Source organism: Lycorma delicatula, chromosome 12, assembly GCF_047948215.1.
Source record: "Lycorma delicatula isolate Av1 chromosome 12, ASM4794821v1, whole genome shotgun sequence".
Lineage (NCBI taxonomy): Eukaryota > Metazoa > Arthropoda > Insecta > Hemiptera > Fulgoridae > Lycorma > Lycorma delicatula.
Window position 1 is genome coordinate 71,854,652 of NC_134466.1, and position 20,814 is coordinate 71,875,465.

General features: G+C 30.1%; 1 pseudogene; it reads right to left on the reverse strand.

Moving 5' to 3' along the window:
- Positions 1–19,887, reverse strand: part of LOC142333011 (dynein axonemal heavy chain 10-like) — a 113,303-nt pseudogene extending 93,416 nt beyond the window's left edge.
- Between the last annotated feature and the right edge of the window lie 927 nt (positions 19,888–20,814).

A 20,814-nucleotide genomic window follows, 5' to 3' on the forward strand; every position in this document is an offset into this window, starting at 1 on the left:
TTTAGTTTCCGGGAATTACCGTTCAGGTATTACTTCAGAGGATGATATGTATGAATGTAAATGAAGTGTAGTCTTGTACAGTCTCAGTTCAAGCTTTCCTGAGAAGTGTGGTTAATCGAATCCAACCACCAAAAAACACCGGTATCCACGATCTAGTATTTAAATCCGTATAAAAGTAACTAACTGCCATTACTAGTATTTGAACGCTCGAATTGGAAGTCGAGAGTACTTGGGAAGACGCGTACACCACTAGACCGACCCGGTGGGTTTATTACTCGGTTTGATCAAATTATTTATTTCTATTTTTTCTAATGACTGTGATGTATGTAAAATATGTGCTACTATAATATTACTAATTAAGAGTAATATTTACTATGAAAGTAATGATGTTTATTAATTAGATAACCATTTGGCGATCATTATAAACATTTTGAATCGGTGTATCAGTATATAAAATGTATATTCGTGTTTTGGTGAAGACAGGAATCTATTTAATTTCTCATTCTATATTCCCTATTAAGCCTGAAAAAAAGTTTTATTTATTGAAATTTTTTTTGTATTTGTTCGTACAAGAGTTATGTATATCTATCTATAAAGGAATTGATGAAACAACCGTAAAACTTTAACGTATATTTATATATATGTTATAGTCAAACTCTTTTTATATTTACACTGCCGCTTGTGCTAAAAAAAAAAGAATTCAGTTAAAACTGACAATAGTTTAAAACAAAAAGACAGACGCTAATATTTGTAATGCTTTCAGGGACAAGTGATACTATAGAAAAAAACTTAACAAATGGCGTGTACGTGACCGCTGCGCGCGCTCTCTCTCTCACTCTCTCTCTCTCTCCCCCCCCCCCCCCTGTTCATGTCGATTAGAGGGTGAGGCATGAAAATATTAGTCATCGTAAAAGTTTTTTTTTTTCATCAGCCCGTAATGCTGTCTAAAGAGAGAGAACTAAAATTAAGTTGTATATAGTTAGCAAAGATAAATCATTAATTTTAAAATTAATCTTTTTCTTTTTTTTTGTAACAGACTTTAAATGATTAAATTAAAATTTATGTATTTAAAATAAAGTAAAATAAGAATTTGAATTATGCTGCTTTTGGATTGCAAGTTTTTTTTAATATGTTTAATTTTCATTAGCGTATTTCCTTCATTAATGCGATATACTGCGGTGAAACAAAGTTTTGTGATGAAATGTTTTAATAAGCGACAAATGACAATTGCCAATGACAAAGTCATTGGCAAGACTGGGGTGTAACAAAAATTGCAAAGGATTGCTAAGTGAACCGGTAAACGTGTAGTCTTAAATAGACTCAGGCCTACCGCGCACCTACCCCTCGGGGTTGTCTAGTGGTGAACTCGTCATCGCAAATCAACTGATTTTGAAGTCGAGTTCTAAAGTTCAAATCCTAGTAAAGGCAGGTTACTTTTAAACGGATTTGAATACTATATTCAAATTGGGTATATTCAGTCGGGTTTCAATTAACCAAACACCTCAGAGACGGTCGACCTGAAATAAAGTTACTAGTAAACAAGTTTCTAGTAAATTCAAGTTACTAGTAAACACATAATTATATGAACAGCTGATTTATATTAGGTATTAATACCTTTAGTTTATTGTTGCCCCGTGAGACGTAAAGAAAGTTTTGTGAAACGAGTTTTTGTTGTGTTACAAAAATGAGTGATACTAATTATAAGCAACGTTCTCCGATCAAGTTTTACGTTAAACTCTGTTAGAATGCTACTAAAAATTACCAAAATTGAAAAGGGCATATGGAGATGACGTTCTGACACGAGCCCAAGTTTTTAGATGGTTTAATGCATTTTCAGATGGCCGAGAATCAGTTGCGGACGATCCACGCTCTGGAAGATCTTTAACGTCAAAAAGTGACGATAATGTAGAGCGAATCAGAGACATGATATGGTACGACCGGCGATTAACCGTCAGAATGATTGCAGAACAATTAAATTTGAAGCATATCATAGTCCGTCAAATTTTGACAAACGAATTGGACGTGAAAAAAGTTTGTGCAAAATCGGTCCCAAAAAACCTCGCTGTTGAACAGAAAAACAACAGGGTGGAAGTGTGACGTGATTTTCTAGAGCGAATTGAAACCGATCCTGATTTTCTAAAAATATGTTATTATTGGTGATGAATCTTGGATATTTGAGTACGACCCAGAAACAAAATGCCATAGCAAGGAGTGGCACACTTCAAACTCATCGTGTCCCAAAAAAGCAAAAATGAGCAGATCAAAAATCAAAACCGTGCTAATTTGTTTCTTCAATAGTAATGACATTGTCCATAAGGAGTTTTTGCCTACAGGACAGACAGTAGATCAATATGTTTACAAAGAAATTCTTGAAAGACTGCAGAAAAGAGTTGCTTGCATGAAACCAGCCATCAAAAACAACTGGATGCTGCATCATGAGAATGCACCTTGTCACACTTAATGAGTTTTTGACAAAAAAAAAGCATTCCTGTAGTTCCTCAACCACCTTATTCACCTAACTTGTTCCCTGCAACGTTTTCCTATCCCCGACTTTAAAAAGCATCTCAAAGGACAGCATTTTTGAACAGTAGAAAACATTTTAAAAAATGTAACCGACTATCTGAAGGATATTCTGGTTTCTGAGTTCCCACACCGTTATGAAGAGTGGAAAAACCATTTGAAGTGTCGCATGGCTTCCCAAGAGAATTATTTCAAAGGTGATAGAGTCCATGTATAATTGGATTGTAAATAAAAAGTTTTTCTGAACTTACAAACCTCATATATCTACCGATCTGACAGCCAAAATACATCAGAAAATGCTGAAAGACATTTCCTGAAGTGATCCAAAGATAGTGATCACAAATGTCCTAGACTAAATTACAGTTATACTATTTCACAAGGTTTTCTAACTGTGATGAGTTGAAATATGGCAAAATAGGATTTTTCTTGGTAAATAATTACATTTTGTTTATTTATTCTCAACCGATTAATTCCTTTCAACATGAATATTTATATTGAGTATTATATTTGGATAGGTAATAAGAAATAGTATGCGAATGACTGCAAACACCCTGTTCTTCAACTCTACTATTGCTTGTGTGAAGTGATCTAAAATGACTTTAAAAAAAAGAAGTTTGTAACCATAACAGACTACGTAAAATCAAAATTAATGGGTATCTATAAATCTATACTATTATATAAGAGAAAGAGGGTTTTTGCTTGTTTGGGATAAACAAAAAAAACTACTTGATCAATCGCAACCAAATTTTTAGCCATGTTTCTTGGCATGAGAAGGTTTTTAGATATTTCATCTCGAAAGATCTCAAAACTAAAATATATATATTTTATTTTTGCAAACTCAAACGCGTGTTTGCGTTTCTATCACTGTGTAAACTGGGTTTGAACTGAATGATTCAAATCAATCTAATTATATTTTTATAAAAATAATAGAATTAAATTTACATTAAATAAAATAAAATAATATTAAATAAATTAAAATAATTTCTGTTTAACAATAATGGGCTTCCTGTGGGAACTGTGCGTGAGGCTAGAGTGATGAGGTACGCAAACACCTGGTGAGAGGCTAGACCAATCTTCACCATCAACTGGTAACAAATGGAATGCTCCTGGGGCACTGTTTTGGGAGGTGCAATGGGATGCTATTATAATAACTCTCCACACAATTTTATGATTTTCAAAATTGTAACTGGGTATTTGTACCGCATTAGTTACCGTAGTTATTATTATTCTATCTTTTGTAATTTAGTTTCTTTTTCAGGTTTCTATACAGCCTGAATACTATAATTATTATTTATCGGTATTATTCTCACAACCATGAAGATAACGTACACTGCACGGTTCAGGGATGGAGCTCTCTAGGTAGATGGGAATGGTGACCAAAGCAAGCTTTGTGGCTATAGGGTAGGCCTCAAAGCCCCAGGAAGCCCGAGGAGCCCCTGAGTTGGCTCCAGGATTTGTCTGGGCTGACCTGAGCCTCAAGGTTCCAGGTTCTGGCTAAACGGCTAATTACTTCATACTTTACATACTCATATAATTAAATATAAACTGTTTTTTCTTTTAATATGGACTTATTTTAAATTATCTGGTTTTCTTTTTTAGTTGGATCGACTTATTCTTCCTTGAATTATAACTTCAAAAAGCTTTTTACTATTCAGATATTATCTATTAAGGATTATGTTTATTAACAGAAATAATGGGCGAAGTAAGAGTAATATCTCTTATCGGTATTTCTCACGCCTGATTTAGTTAAAATGAATGAGTGTCAACTGCAGACCACAGTTATTTCAGCTGGAACTTGTCATTCGTACATTTAAAAAATCTATTTACTAAAAAATGTCTCTAGAATAAACAAAACAACCTAGGAAAATACTCTGAATTTCCTAGGTAACATCCTAGGAAAATGTCCTGCAAAATTTGAAGTCTGACAATTTGTGCTCATTTTCTCTTCCTTCACTATTGCGAATTTAAAATAATTAATTATTATTTTTATTTTTAGTAAAACAAGTGCAAAATCTTAAGACTACATAATTTTACGATCCGCTTAAACGATTTTACCTGTTACAGATGAAATTGTTTAAGTGAATCTAAACAAATAAAAGTGAAAATGTTTGGCGATTAATCTGAACAAATAAATTATTTCAATTTTGTTTATAATAAGAGGCTTAATTTTAATTTAATACAACATAATTCAATAAAACAAATATCTATGGGGCTATTAATGATAAGAAACTAAAGGCTGCCGTTTTGGATTTTCAAAGTTAATTATTTAGTAGAAGATGTTATTGAGTACACATACACCAAATTTTATTAAATTATTACAATCATTCTTAAGATATACATTTTTATTGAAAAAAAAAAATGGTAGAAAGAGGGAAAATTAAGTGATTTGGATTGTTTTTCCACATGAACTTTTTTTTAAATGTTGATGTCCTGAATCGGTCTAAATTTTTCAGACACCTCCCACAACACTCTAAATAAAAGAATAACTTTTATACATGAAATAAAAGTAAGACAAATTAATGAAGATGCTAAATATATCAAGTATATACAAAATACAAATTTAGAAGATGGAAATGCAAATAATTTAAGTACAACTTTTTGTACACCTCAAACAATAATAAACATAATTCAGAGTTTATTAACTAAAGTAATAATTACAACCGTTTTGGTTTTATTACTTTTGTAAAAGAAAATCTTACAATTTTGTTGAAAATAAATTGATGGAGAGATATTTAAAAAGGCCAGTCATTTGTTAAAAATGGAAACTGAAGCATAATAAGTAAGACATTATCATTATTCACTTTTAATTATAATGATGATTTTATTGTTTGTAATATATATGCACAAATGTTTCATAATTAAGACTTTTAAAATTGTTATTTTATCATATCCTAAAATACTAATAGGAAGATGTTGATGAATTATTTTAAATATCGTTTAATAGAATATAATTAATTAACTGTGGTTTAGTGCAAATATTGTATTTTTCTTGCTCTTGACAACATAAGTGGTACATACTGTTTATTAATCAATATTATATTATAATACGACTGTTTGCTGTCATATTTTGTTTTTTTCGTGGTTGTTCTAGGACTAAGTAATATGCATTGTAACACTGGTTGTATAATGGTAATTTGCAATAATATGCTTCTGAAATAGTTAATTTTACTAGCTGATGTAAATAATTAAAATTAAAGAAAATGTAAGACATCCTTAACAAAAATAAAATGAAAAGTTCAATAACATTATTTAAAACGGTTAAAAAAAAAAGATAATTAATTATATATTGTGACTGACATTTAATTGGCTTAAAATAAATCGGTTTACTTTATTTTTGAAATAGGTTCACAGTTATACATTTAATGCTGTAAAATGATAAACACAATTAGGCTAATAAATATGTGAAATTTTACAGACTAATAATAATTTTATAGACTATAATAAACCGGTTAACTAATAAACAGCTTGTTTGGGATATTAAGTACTGAAAGATAAGATTTGATTCAAAAGATAAAAATAAATAATCTAAATGAATCAAATACAATAAATATGATTTTAAAACATAGCTTTATCAATGTAACTGAAGAAGTTAACCGTATTTCTTCATGAAATCAGAAAAAGCTATTAAGTAAAAATACTTTATATCTAAATGTTTGTGAAAAGGCTCTTAATACAAGTATTTATTTACTTTTCTTTTATTTATTTTATCGAAGGAAATAAATAAAGGCCAAAGAGCAAATGAATTCAGTGTGAATATGAAAAATCCCATAAAAAACAATAAAACACTAATCATCGGTAGGTTAAGGAAGCCAAGGTTACCGACTTATTATCTTTTTCTTCGTCTTACAAGAAATATAATGAAGATAAGAGACCACGGAGAAAACTGAATAATGAATTAAGAAGAGCAACACAAAAAACAAAGAAGAAATGGCTTTATGAGACCACTCACATGAAGAAAATTAAGAAAAAACAGGATGGTATGAACTAATGTACAAAAAGGTAAAAACAATAACATGGGATAACTGAAGAAAAGGTACACAGACACTAAAGACAACACTCTTAATAAATATATATACACAAAAACAGAACAATGTCCACAATGAATACACATTTAAATCCAACATAATGTTTGACCACATTCTAAAGAGATGTTTGCTAATATAAAAAAATTGCCAATAATAACATCAATTGAATCCAGGATGAAACAATGGCAGTACCAGTCATTGAACATGACCACAGGAACGATTAAAAATATGTCAAAATTTTAAATCTCATAAAATTCTGTTCAAAAGTTTATGTTTTCAAAGAAAAAAGGTTATCACTGTTAACTTTGATACATTAACAAGATATATAAAACTAAATAATATTTTCTGCAACTTTAACATTATATTCCTTTTAATTTTTTAATGTATGTTTTATAAAAGTGAAAAAAATGTTAGTAAAATGTTTGATACTGAACAACAAAGGCAATTTACCTTTCTAAAATAAATAGCTACTTAATCACCAAATGGAAACAAAGGTAAAAGATTTTCTTATTGTTTTATAAAAGTTATGTTTTTGTTAACAAAAAACAGAAGTTCAATAAAATACTCATATTTAAAAGAAATAATAATTTGCAATTATATCATTTAAATAGAAAAAAAATAGTCTTCTAATTTAAAAATAATTTTAAAAAAAACAAAAATTAGTCTTCAAAAGAATCAGCAACCCCCTCTTCAATTTTATTGGTCCTTAAGCATTTTTATTTTGTATTTTTATAAAGTAATCTATATATATAAATTTTATACAGTTTAAACTTAAATTACAAGAATAAAAACATATTTGGCTAAGCTAAAAATGGTAATTTTTAAAGCTTTATAAGTGTGTAAATGTCAAAACGTTTAGTTTTTAAATTTTCACAATTCTGCTAATAAATTTACGTTCACGTAATTAACATTAACCTACGTCCAAATAACATTATTTAATAGTGTATTATTTTTCTTAATATAAAATATTATTATCAGAAGTACTTACATAGATTATATGTAGAAGTCTTCCTAAACTGTTGATTCATATAGAACACTACTTAACACAGCGAATACGCTACAGAATTTTATTAATTTTAACTACGGCTCTGTATGTATAATGCAATTTATTGAAAATGACAACGTTAATCATTAATAACACTGATACTAGATTAATAACTTGTACGTATCAAAAACTTGTACGTATTAGATAAGTTAAAATATAAGTTTTATTTTTGGTTTTTACACCGATAATGGGGAAGCAATTAATAAACATATAATTTTTCTTCAATGTAACAGTACATATTTTGACACATGCAGTTGCTTAGACAGATTGCAGCAAGAACCAAATGGTATGGGGCGAAAGCAGAATCTGATCACACATCAGCTTCCAAATACAATTACGCAATATACGCTTTTAATGTAAAGATTACTTTACTACTACGTCACTACTACCAACAAAGTTACCGTACTTAGATTTTTCTTCAACTCTATTATTGTTTAAAGATATCTTTTTATATTATTAATCTTGAATCATTTAGTTTAAATTTTTGAGTTAATAGTTTTTTACATTCTATACTTTTAAACTATTTTCGATATATTTATTTAAATAGAAATTTTTTTAATTTAATTAATAATCTTTTACAAAAAAATAAGAATTTCTAATTGATAATTAGATTTGCTTTGCTTTAATCCTTATTATTTCCAATTAAAATTGCACTATTTTAAATAAATTTCAAAGATTTTCTGAAAAAAGAAGTTATGACTTCAAAAATGTAATCAGGTATACTTAACTATGCTACTTTCTAAGCTGTTAATTGCCACCTGAATGGTTTTAACTAACGTTTAATGATTTTACATTCCAGGTATTCTTTATAACCGTATTTGAAAATATATTAAGTTTCAAATAGTAATTAAATATGCCTCTAAGCACCTCAGTATACCTATGCGGCTGCGCCGGGGCCGGTTTCTGAACTACGGTTACTTCCTTAAGCTTTGAGGCAATATTTTCGAAACCATTCACGAGAGCTGTGAAAGCTGCTCGGAGGAATTCTAGACGAGGCAATAAGCTCCCCTTGGTAGCTGCACTGGTACTCCTAGGGTTTGCTAAATAGGAAAACAACCCTTCTATTCCGTCAAAACATCATGCACGGGCCAATGGGGCAGAGCTGCCAGGCCTGCCCCCGGCTTGTGAAAACTCTTCAATGATTGGGTTCATACCCTCCCGGGTGGTCACCCCTACATCCATTTTCGAACCAACATTATCTGAGCCGGTGTTCGAGGAGGGCGAAGGAGAAGGCGAGTCAATATGTGTGGCTGCATTGTCTGAACGTGTGTTCCTGGATGCAGTTGCTTTGTCAACCGGCATCCGTAGTTTACTTAAGGAAAAAACTCTTACCGCATTGCCGTGGGAAGCTAACCCTGAGTACGGCTGACCACCAGCTAATTATTATGGCTCCAAGCGCTATAAAATGGTGGACTGGTCGCTAAGCTGTTCGAGGTTCAGTTGCCGTGTGTGGCACAGACATTCGGTTTTATGCTTTAGGGCGACCGAATGGAGTGGTAGCGGGAGAAATGCCAAGCAAACCAATATATATACTTTTATTTTACATCAATATATTTTCTATATACTTGTGTGTGAGTATATATATATAGAAAGCTGAGGAATGTGCAACAATATGGTTAAATTAGAAAGTGTCACGATTCTATCGGGTAAAAAGATTTAAAGAAAAAATATTTTTGGAAAATACGTGAGATAAAAATATTAACATATGCACATAAATGCAATAAAAAATAAACTAAATATGAAGAACCACATATGCTTGCGCAGATATTACTTTCAAACTATACGGTACTTGTTTTGATGGAAATATTTATTATTTTCGTTAAAATAGGATGAAATTAAAAAAAAAATGTAACAGTAAATCTTTCATAGAAAGCTTAGGATCACTGAAGGGGAACATAGTTTAATATAATGTACTTCAAGCTACACACACACACACACACACACACACACACACACAGAGAGAGAGAGAGAGAGAGAGAGATTTTTTATTAACCCCCTCTTAGAAACTGTTGAGTGCGTTATTACAGCCGAAAACCGACTTTATTCCGTTTGTTATTTACACACTATAAATAAACTATCTGACATAGTAGTTATTAAATCTGTGTCTGTTCAAATATTTCATTTTAACTATTGCAATGTCAAATTTTTAAATACTATAGAAATAATACGATAGATTTAATAACACCATATTGATTTGATTTAATAACATGTGATTCTGTGTTTAAAAAAATAAACCGTTTGAAAATAAAAACATGACTCAATATTTTTACATCCTCTTCATTTCATAATTAAAGAGAAAAAAAATAGATATTAATATGATATCAATCGAATTAATTAATTATTAATGACGAACAGATTATGAATATTTGTTTTAGTAATGGGGCGTGAAGACGATAACCGTTAATTGCCGCGCTGTCTGGCCTGCGTCTCTTTGTTATGTAATGTTGTGTAACCCTTCCTCCCACCATCCTAGTATAAACGTTCAACGTTCAAGGTTAGACAGGCTACCACGTTAATACATCCCAGAATAGAGTTTGCTGTTTTATAAAATAATTAAATAAAGTCAACAATATCAGATAAAACGTTCAACTTTTCGCTTTCGTTCGCTTTCACCGTCTGATTATTTTTGAATTTGTTATCTTTATATGCAAATTAAAAAAAAAAATCGCTAATTCAAACAGTGGAACCCAATACATTTAGTTTTTTTAATCTGGTTAAACTGTATATTTGTGAGCTGATATCTAAGTTGATAATCGAACCCGAGACCTTCAGCGTTTCAATCGGTTCTTTCCAACATATTAATCAAACTTGTTTACAGATGATACTTAAGTAAATAAAATTGAACTGTGAAGAACAAATCGATTCCGTAATTAATATTCACATGAATATAAGCAATCTGAGACAGAAGCATTACGCAAGTAATTATTTGTAGCGACCAAGAGTCAATCCCGGGGCTTTAAGATCATGAATAGTGCTTTTTGAAGACGATACTCGGATAAGCATATTATATGTGAACTGTCTCCAAGCTGAGAAAAAATCCGGACAAAATCGTTTGAGTAACCGTTTTTTAATAGCCAATATTCAAACAAGCATTAAACATATAAGGTACTGTCCAAGCCGAGAATAGAACCCAAAACCTTCAGTACATCATTTGTTTTTTATATTACGGAAGTGACAAAATAGATTATAAAAATGAAAATGAGACCCAACAAAATCTAATTTCATGTCGCTTAATAGAATCTTTGCATTAAAGTGTTTCATTCATCGATAGCCAAGTATTATTTAAAAACAAAGAATTATATTTTAAAAGATCTAAATAAAATTAAATTAGGCTTTACGTGTATACTAAAGTTCATTTATAAGTAGATTCGTGTACGTGTATGCACGCGCGTACACACACATCCATTTGATTTGAATATTGAATGTTGCTGAACTGTAAAATATGGAAGTCGGTTAGATATGTTAACTTTGAACTTTAGAAATAATATTAATCATTACCTCCTTACGTACCATTCATGATTTTTGTAATCTATGTCATAAAAGATGCCCTGTTTTTTTAATTCCTGATTAGAAAAAAAAAAGTAATAGTGACACTAAACAAAAATTATTGATGCGCTTGCAGGTCTGTATTGACATGTACGAAATGAGTTTGATTACATACATAACAGTTTGTTAGATATAATTAATTAAGTAAAAATGTCATTATAACGCTGGCTGTTTTAGTGCACATTTATAAAAGATATTTTAATATTTTATGTAATTATAAGTTCGTCAAGTCTGATAAATAATAACAATATAGTAAAACTAATTTAATATTAGACAACCTGTGTGCTGGATGGTGAGTTGTTAAAAAAAAAAAAAAAAAATTAGATGGAATAATTTTTTCATTACTTTAATTTTTAAAAGTACTCGTTAAAAGATGTCTGTTGTTGGCGGTCGCGCCGTGGTGGGGAGAAGACAGACAGTGTGAACACAGATGGCGAGTTAAAAAATAAATTAGATGGAATAATTTTTTCATTACTTAAATGTTTAAAAGTAGTAGTTAAAAGATGTCTGTTGATGGCGGTCGCGCCGTAGTGGGGGGAAGACAAGCAAACATGAGTGCAAACAGAGAAATAATATCAAGCCAGGAACTCTAGTACTGGACTGGCGGGAAATTGTCGGTAGATAGATTGATTATTCATAAGCATTCAATTAGTGCCTCGAGTTAATATTCACTCTTTTTTAACATAACCTAATCCAGTTGTTAACGTCATCCAGTTTATATCTTTTGTATGAGACGTCTGTTATTATTGACAAAGTGATTTTTATTTTTTAAATTAATATTATTACGGAATATTATAACATCTTTGAAACAATAATTCCCATTTATTGTATTCAAATTATTTATTAGATTAAAAATGTTAGAACTCAGTTTACACTCAATTTATTTTTACAAAATAAATTAATAATCATTTACTGTCTTTATCTGTTGACAATGTATCCAAATAGTTCTAAATAGTTGGGAACCAGAATCGCAAAAATAAACAAATAAAAATGAAATGCGTTATATGCTTGGCTATATAGGTTATTTGGCCATTAACTAGGGAAGTAAACTTTATTGTATATAATTTACTGATGTAAGCCAAGTGTATTTCACGTGTTAGAAAGAGGTTTTCAACATGAAATTTATCATATCTCATTTTAGACATATTAATTTTTAAGTCGGATCAGTAAATAAAATCATCAGTAACTACATTGAAAGTTGATTCGTTATTAGGAGGGACCCTACTCGGAATCAAACACGGGGCCTTCTGTTTAACAGGCAAACATACTTATGCCATCGAACGGATAAAAAATTAACAATCTTTAATTATAGCAATTTATCACAAATTACGTGAATAATTTTTAAAGAAAAGTGGTGTATTTAAATTACAAAATAATTTGTAGAGAAACAATGTTCACTTTTCGCAATCATAAATAAGCATAAAAATATTGTTACAAATAATTATATTTTTTTTATGTTTTCTATTCATTCGTTTAAATGAAAGAATGTGTGTTATTTGTACTGAAAAGAGTAGTAACATTCCTAAATAATTATTCACCTCTGTAAAATTAACAGAACTAGATTTTTTTTTGTTGCACAATACGAGTTTACAAGAGCCTCATTTTACTTCCCGATAACGTTTTTAAGAAATTACAGAACTATTTAATAGGTAATAACTATTCATTCAAAATAAAATTAAATATCTTACTTTACAGAACCGATGTTAATGAACTTTTAATGATTAATTATAAAAATAAACTTGAATATTCTGCATCTTCAATTAATATGTACAAATGTTATATAGCTAAATGATTTTCATTAACGCTTTCTAAATATATATATTTTATAAACATAATAACTTCACATATTTTTAAAGGTAATTATGCCATTCTTTTTATGCGTCGTTGAGTGACGTATTACTCAATTCCGCTGTATTCTACTTATTATATACCAACCAAAATAAAAAAATCATTTAAATTATTTGTTCTGTTAAAAAAAAACCTAATCTTATGAAATACAATAATTAAAAGAGAGTGAAGCATGTTGTGTGTATATATATATGAATGCTAAGCAAGAAAGGAAAACATTCCCATCGGTAGCGTTGTCAAAAATATACTGATCTGAAGCTCCTTATAAAATTCTTATAAAATTTATGTATAGATTACTTTACACATAATAAAAATAATTTGCTTTCAAGTAAGTTATACATTTCTCTTTTAGTATACACTAAAAGAGAGGTTTCCGATTCTTTTGTAGACTAAATTTTTTCTATTTAATTTCTATTTAAATGTCCTCTAATAATTGCTACTTATTAATTATTTCGGGTGTCAATATTTTATTTAAATTCTGTTTTTTGTTTTTAAAAAAAATTTAGATTTCTGTTAATAACAAAATCTTTTATCCGTGTCTGCATTTGATGATTAATAAATTAGCTATATATTTTAAAAAGGTAAAATGGCCTTTATTGTTACATGAAATACTTTAAAAATATTTTCTCGCTTTTTTTAAACTTACATTGATGTGTTTTGCAGATCAAAACGGTCGGTTTTTATGTTAGGTGGTCATATTTATTATTAATTTTTTTTGCAACAAAAATTTATTTTGATTTTTTTAAATATTTTTTATTAAGCGTGATAACTTACAATTGTACAATGAATCCAACTTTTAAAATTCACCCGCATGATTAGCTAAATAACATAGCCAACAGTACATAAATGATGAGGCCTTCAATTATTTAATTTTATGTAATATTCAGTATGTATATATATAATTACAACCGCGCACGTAAACATGATTCCACATATACATAAAAGCACATTCGGGTGCGCGCTTCAGTTATTTTTTTTTGCCAAAAATTACAATTTTTTATTTTAATTTAAAGCAGAAATTTAAAAAAATCGAGTAGTGTAATTAACTCTAAATCTTGTAGCGTGTGAAAATGCCATATCTGACCGGGATTCGAACCAGAGACCTCCGAACGAAAGGCCAAGACGCTACAACTCGCACCGTAGATGCCCGCTAAAAAGTTATATTATAAATTTTATCGTCTCATTTTCATTTTTATAACAGATTGTTACCTTAACACAGTTTGTAGAGAAACAGTAGAACAAATGACTGATGTACTAAAGGTCTCGGCATCCATTTTTAACTTTGACACCTCTCAGATTACAAGGTATTCCCATATGAGTATCGCTCTCCTCTCAAAAAAAAAAATCAGAAAATTCTAGAGATTCGATTCTTGGCTTGAATTATCATTAAAAACCGACGATTAACGTATTGAAGATTTCGAGTTGATTTTCGTTTTGGGCACAAATTTGCGTTCGTAATCCTTACCCGCATATCGTTCATCAAAAAAAAGAAATATTACAAACATTAGAATTACAATCTATTGGTATCTTGTAAAAATAAATATATTTTTACATCGACATCTATATATAAATTCATAATAAAAGATTTTAAAAACCTACCGATATACTGAACGTCTCAGATTCGAGTCCCATGTTAGAACACCACCATCGACAATTGTTTAGCTAGGTTTCATACACAAAAAAAAAAAACGTAACATGTCTCAATTCAATTCCTGACTTAAAGCATTTTTGTCAATAATTTCAATCGAAACAATGGTCACAACGAATATAAAAAAAATAAATAAATCATTGATAAAGGCGTTGGTGATAAATTATAGTATATGGAACACATTAAAAGTGGTAACTGTTTAACCTTGAACGGTTGAATGTACATGAAGTGATGAAGGGGGACCGAATCCCCTTCCGATGGAACAGCAACCGTTGCTAAGACGTTGCCAGATAGACAGCGTGTCAAAAAAATTGTTATGTCTTCCGCGTACTAAAGAAATACTCAATTGACGCGTCAAATTCCATCTATTAACAAATTTGAATCGACATAAAATTATTTTTAATTTTTTTGGCATGTTAAAAATACAAAGGCTGATTGGGGATTCGGCACCTTTCAGCAGCGCTTTATTTTAAAACCGATTAGTTTTGTAAACACAAGACTCAAAATTGTATTAATCTTTCATATTGTCGTATTTTAAAATTTATGTAATTTAACATTACATATTATAATTACATTAATTTAAAATTTAACATACAATAAATGGAATACTCGAGCGAATACAAAATTGGTAGTTACAGTGATAGATAACTTTTTTTTAACCAACATAGCATGGAGGACCGAGTCGTATTAAAATGTACAAAAAAAAAATTATCGTGCAAAAGTGTTGCAAACTTCAGGCTTTATTTTTGTCTTAATGTACATAGTTTAGGCTTCAGAATTTTCTTTTTTTGTATGAAACGACAAAACCTAATGAGAAAATAATAAAAAAAACATGAAATAATTGTTGACATTGATCTCAAGCGCACGCGCGCGCGCACACACACACACTTCATGGCGGGTAGTAGCGCCTTTCTCTGCAATCCCGAAAAGTTTTGAATTCAAATTAAAAAATATATATATATATTTTTTATCTTCAAAGATATGAACCACCCACCCTTATGCTGAGAGGAAAAAAAGGAAATATGGCCCATACCAATAAAGAAAATGCTGAAATTTTGGCAGAAACCTTCAATAGACTCCTCAACTGTGACGACCCCCCAGAGCTTTTTGAGATTGACACTGAAACTCCAGTTAAAACTTCACCGGTAAATATCAACCCGCAAACAATTCAAGAAGTTCTCGCAGCCTTAAATGAAATAAAAAACTACAAAGCAAGCGGATAAGATCAGCTTTTCGCAGAACTCTGGAAACACTCATCGGTTTATTCAGTCAAAACTTCCCTACATCTATGCCTCGTGAAAATATGGAACGAAGAAAAACTTCCAGAACACTGGACCACAGCCCTCATCCATCCATTACATAAAAAAGGGGATAAAACTAATCCTGAAAACTACAGACGCATATCTCTCCTGGATTGCACATACAAAATCCTGTCGAGAATCATATACAACCGATGCAAAGACCAACTTGAACTGGAACTTGGGGAATACCAAGGGGGATTTAGGCCATGGAGAGGCCGGAGCAAATAATATCCCTAAAACTTATGATGGACTTATATAAAAGACGGAAAAAACAACTAATAATCACCTTCGTCGACTTTAAAAGGGCCTATGATTGTATACACCGACCATCCATGCTGAATATTCTGAGAAACCTGGGCCTTCACCCTAAACTCGTAAACATGATAAAATTAACTTTAACCGATACCCAGTCCAGAGTGAAATTCAAAGGAGAACTCTCTCGACCCTTCTACATAAAAACTGGATTGAGGCAAGGAGACGGCCTCTCACCACTCCTTTTTAACTGCGCCCTTAAATTTGTCATGAGAAAATGGTACGAAATAAATCCCAAAAATATAAAAATGGGTACTAAGAAAAACTCCATCGCACTAAATCGCCTAGGATTTGCAGATGACCTCGCTCTTTTAGCAAATAATATTCAAGAAGCCAAAACACAAATCATGAGCCTTCAAAACCTAGCACAAAAGATAGGGCTTCATATCTCTTTCGAAAAAACTGAACTGATGGCCATAGATCCTCTGGTAATAGAGCGCATTACGGTAAACAATCAGAAAATTAAAATAGTAAAATCTTGTACGTGTTCATCCGTTTTAATGTGTGTGTGTGTATATACATACTGCAGAGAGAGAGGGAGAGAGAGATATATAATAAGTGAGTAAGCATGCTCTGTAATATAAACGATTTATAAATAACTAACAAATTTCTACATATTCTCTCTTTTGTTTTTTGTGACTGTGATATAAGTGTGCGTCCGTTATGCTTCAGTACATATACACACACACTCACGCATAGGCAAAGCAAATAAAATGTTTCGACTGCAGAATAAAAGAAAAGAACTATTATAATATATTAACGTAAAATTTACTGGTTTACATTTTGGAATAAATATTTAATTACTTTCAGAGAAAACAGTTCTGACCGTTACATTTAGTATCTGAGGTATTTTAGATGTATTGCAACTACAGTAAAATCTGGGGCAGATATAACAGCAAATTAATGTGGCCGTTGCAAAACAAGGCGATGTAATATTGCTGTTTTAAACCGATTTTACCTATTTATTTAAAAAATGCTCGCCAGACTGGGATATATTGTTAATGGAACTCGACAACAGTATAATGCCGGTCACTTTTGAGGAGTCATCGGACGATAAAATGTAACCGATTCAGCAAAATAACATCCGAGTGTTAATATTTTATATTCATAGAAATACACATTTTTGTAATTTTTTTCCGAGCTGTTAGTGAATAAATACTGAAGTAAAAAAAATAAATAAATAAACATCCATAGTTGTAATACTGTTTAAATTGTCTCACTCCCCTTTCACTAGTATTGCATACTAATACACTCTCTCTCGCCGCTAGATTATTCTCTCTCCTCTCTCTCTGTCTCTTACATAGACAAGCACGATTTGTAGTATCAGGTAATAAAAAAAACTATTAGATAATTTAAGTAAAAATAAAAAATAAAAAAATTTATTTATAATCTGTACTTAATAAATTTATATTCATACGAACAATGACCACGCTTTACTCCTAAAAAAATGAATATACGATTACGTTACCGCTCGGATCACCGTGCTACAAAAAATTAAATGATACAATTACTATAACACTTAGATATTTTACTAATCCGATTCTCAATTACCCGGACTTCCGTGTTTAATTTATCCGTAAAATATGCATAGTTTTATTGTGCAATTCGATTGTTATATGAATTAATTATGAATAAAAGCTAAACAAAAATTTCCTTCGTTGGAAAACGGAAGAAATAAATCTATTCAAAATAAATATATTCTACGATTGACGTTTATCAAAATCTCGATTATCTGACCTCTATTCTCAAAAACTTACAGCAAGTAATTCAAAATGTATAATTATAGATAGCATATAATCCGTTCATATACTCGTTCTGAAGATTATTTCGATTGGAATTATTGAAAAGATCGTTGTAAGTCAAGAATTGAATTCAAGACCTGTTAATTTTTTTTTTTAATGTATGAAACCTGGCTGAAACAATTGTCGGTGGTGGTGTCTAACATGAGAATCAAACCGGAGACCTTCAATACATCAGTCATTTGCTGTACTGTCTCTGCTAATAGTGTTACGATAACAATATATTATAAAAATGAAAATGAGACAAGGTTAAATGTTTTGTACTATGTTAAAATAGCTCATTACTATATAAGAACGAAGTATAACTTAAAATCTGAACAAACACAGAATAAACTTCACACATTACTTTTTGATAGTATTAATAAAAAATAAATCTCTCTGTCTCTCTCACTGTGGGTGTGTGTGTGTGTTTTTGTTTGTTTGTGAGTGTGTGTGTGTGCGCGCGCACGCGCGTATTTGTATTGTAGATGTGGTAAATTTAGAAATAGTGAAATCATATCATTACATCCTTACGTATCACTCGTTAATCGTTTTTATAATCTACATTAATTTGTAGTTCAGTTATTTTTCTTTAAGATGATTAGCTATTGAAGTAGTTACAGTCTAGATGTGGAAAATTCTTCAGATACTAATACGTAAATAAAACCCAAGACCTTTGGTGTATTATGTAGCAAGGAAGTACGCTTTCTGTGACACGGTCGCGGCGACATTACATTTTTATTGTTAATTACAATATTCGATTTTTTTTTAAATTTCTGCTTTAAATTAAAATAAAAAATATTTAGTAAAAAAAAAAATTATAAAACCGCGCACCGCGAATGTAATTTTATATAAATGTGCAATCGTCACGTTTACGTGCGCGGTTGTAATTATATATATTAATTGAATATTAGGTAAAATTAAATAATTGAAAGCCTCATTCATCATTACCCTTTTATGTACCGTTAGCTATGTTCTTTAGCTAACACGTACAAGTGAATTTGAAAAGTTGTATTCATTTATTACGTTGTTCAATTGTAAGTTATCACGGTTAATAAAAAATAAAAATGAAAATAAAAATCAGAACAAAACTTTTGGCTAAATTTTTGTAGAAAAAAGTAAATAAGTCTGACCATCTAACATAAAATCGACCCTCTGCTTTGATCTGCAGAACATAATGAAGGTTTCAAGAAAAGTGAGAAAATATTTGTAAAGTATTTCATACTAAACAACAAAGGCAATTTATCTTTCTAAAATAGATAGCTAATTTATTAATCACCAAATGTAGACACAGGCAAAAGGTTTTGTTATTAACAGAAATCTAAACAAAAAACAGAACTTCAAAGAAAAAAACTAGAATATTGATACCCGAAATAATTAATAAGTGGAGCACTTTAAATAGAAATACGTAAATAAAACGTTTAGTCTACAAAAGATTCAGCAAAACCCCTGTTCTAGTGTATCGGAACTTACTTGAAAGCAAATTATTTTAGTTACATATTTTTATAAAGTACTTAATTTTAATTAAAATAACAAGAATAAAAATATATTTGACTAACCTAAAAATAATGATTTTTGCCAAAACAAAATGTCCAAATGTAAAACGTTTACTTCATTACATTCCCATAAGTTAACCAATAATCACATTATTTGTGTACCATTTTTCTTATTACAAAATATTATTATTTGAAAGAACTTACCTAGTTTACACGTAGAATTATTTTCTAAACGGTTTTCTAGCTTCACGTAAAATACATCTAATACGATAAATACAAATAATAAAAATTTGATACGATTTTTAAAACAATAACACACCTACAGAAAAGAAATAAAGCATCATTTACTGTATGACAACGTTATTCGTTAACAACATTTTTAATAGATTAATAAATTATCAGAAAAAAAATGTAAGCTAATATTATTATTATGTAAGATTGTTTATTTTTTCTCCATCGCTGAATGTAATGGAAGCAGCTAATATTATAAACTAATAAAATTTTTCATCAACTTAACACACATTTTGACATACGCAGTTTGATGAATTTCGACACAACTAAGAGAACGAGAGTCAAACGAGGTGGGAGAGTCTCTGCACTCTCCCCCACTCTTAATATACGGAGAATATTAATCTTAATAAGAAATAGATCAACATTAGTAACTACACAGGTGCTATGTTGCTATGTTGCCAATTATCCTGAATTTTCCTTCCCCCCTCGCCCTTTGGCTGCTAATTTCGGCATCAGGTAATTTACTCCGTTGTGTTTTCTACTTATAACACATTTGCATAGAATAAACGTTCCAAGCAATAACCGTTAAGGAAATGAAAAAAAAAAAAAAATTTAATTTTTACGGTAAAATTTTTTTATTTATTTTTTTAATTTTATTAACGAATCAGCATATTATAATTTTACTATTATTTATAAAAAAAAAAAAAATTCCTAAAATATTTGAAATCGATGTTATATTCTCCATTTGACAGTACTATTAATGAACTTTATGATATTTCTCGTTTTATGTAGTAGTGTTAATAAAAAAATCATACTTAATAACTTTTTTATTTTTACGTTGTATAATACAGTTAGTAAAATAATCACTGATTTTATACAACCGACCTCCGGACTTACATATTTTATTTATCCGTAAAATTTACATAAATTATTGCTTGTTATAGTATTCGAATTATTTGAGAGATTTTCGTGTTAGAAGATTCACAGATTAATTATGATTTAAATTAAATATAATCTGAGATTACTGTTTATTAAAACGTCGATTATTCGGACCTCCATATCTC